Source organism: Echinops telfairi, unplaced genomic scaffold (assembly GCF_000313985.2).
Source record: "Echinops telfairi isolate 266 unplaced genomic scaffold, ASM31398v2 ScPeMD7_7429;HRSCAF=8467, whole genome shotgun sequence".
Lineage (NCBI taxonomy): Eukaryota > Metazoa > Chordata > Mammalia > Afrosoricida > Tenrecidae > Echinops > Echinops telfairi.
The window spans coordinates 115,279-116,664 of record NW_022111329.1 but is presented as its reverse complement, the minus strand read 5'-3'; the positions used below and the strand labels follow the sequence as shown (position 1 = coordinate 116,664).

The following is a 1,386-nucleotide window of genomic DNA, read 5'->3' as shown; positions in this document are numbered from 1 at the left end:
TGTATGGATTGGGATAACAGTTGTTTGATCCCCTAATAAAATGTTTAAAAAAAAAAAAAAGAAAGGCTGAGCGCAGTTTTATGAAGCACACAGTGGGTTATGAAGTGCATCTTCAAGGAGACTAATAAAAAGTTTCTGAGCAGTCCATGTACTTAGATTTCTTGGAGTTAAAAAATAAGTGGCCCGGTTCAATGTACTGACTATCTGGGGCCAAACCAGCATCAGCCACAAACAAAGCAGACGAGCCGTTAGCATGCTTGCTCATCTGACCATTCTCTAGACTTATAAGCGTGCCATCTATAGCAAAGACGCTCTGAAGAACTATGCATGGAAGGGTGTTTCAAAACAGTAATTAAAAAATTCCTAGAGCTGTCTCAGAAGAGAAGTAAGGGGAGGTGGAAAGAAGGAAGGGTTTTGTCGTAGAAGCCTGGTTTACACTAGGGATGCGGGACTCGGATCCTCCTCTCTGCCTTCCAGCATGGATCTGCTGGGGGTCCAGTGCTGGCGAGTAGCATGTTAGTTGTATTGGCAGGTGGTCCTGAAGTCGCTTTCTAACCTTGTTGCCTGATCCCGAGCCTTTTCTCCACCTTCATCCTATGGTTGCCCCCTATCCTGGCCTGGGTTCTGACAAAATGTGTGGAAGGAAGCATTGGTATGAGATGATTGTACTTGAAGTCTGCATAGATTTTTGTTCCCTGCTTTGTCTTCTTTTTAAAATTACTTATGAATCATTTTATTTGAGGCTTTTACAGCTCTTATAACAACCCATGCATCAATTGTATCAGGCACACTTGGATCTATGTTGCCATCATCATTTTCTTTTCTTTTCTTTTTTTGACATGTTCCCTGCATGATTTGTCTCCTCGGTCAGTCATTGTCCATGGGACTCTGAGAAGCTGTAGAAATGTGCAGGCGCAGACTCAAGGCCCGGCTTGATCTCCAACATAGTGGAAAAGGACTGTACATCATGAGGCGCTGAGCCCTGTGCTCCCCTTTGCCACCAGCACAGAGCCCGGGAGAGCGATCGCTTGGGAGTATCCGAGTTGTTGCCATCATCCTTTTCAAAACATTTTCTTTCAACTTGAGCCCTTGGTATCAGCTCCTCTTTTTTCCTTCCCTCCCCCACCCTCCCTTCCTGGGGAATCCTTGATTATATATTATTATTATTGTTTTCATATCTTACACCGTCCACTGTCTCCCTTCACCCCCATTTCTGCTATTTGTTTCCCTCAGGGAGTGTTATATGTCAGTCATTTCAATTGGTCCCCATTTTCTCCCCTTTCTCCTCCCAACTTCCCCCTACCCTCATGGTATTGCTACTCCTATTACTGTTCCTGAGGGGTTTATCTCTCCTGGATTCACTGTGTCGAGAGCTCTTTTAAAAAA

The 1,386-nt window shown here is 44.4% G+C and overlaps 1 non-coding gene across 1 annotated transcript; it reads right to left on the bottom strand.

Annotated features, from left to right (window-relative positions):
• Positions 1–837: 837 nt before the first annotated feature.
• On the bottom strand, positions 838–1,047 carry LOC115872653. Its single transcript, XR_004047985.1, has one exon. It is a non-coding gene; the product is annotated as a small nucleolar RNA SNORA73 family (small nucleolar RNA).
• Between the last annotated feature and the right edge of the window lie 339 nt (positions 1,048–1,386).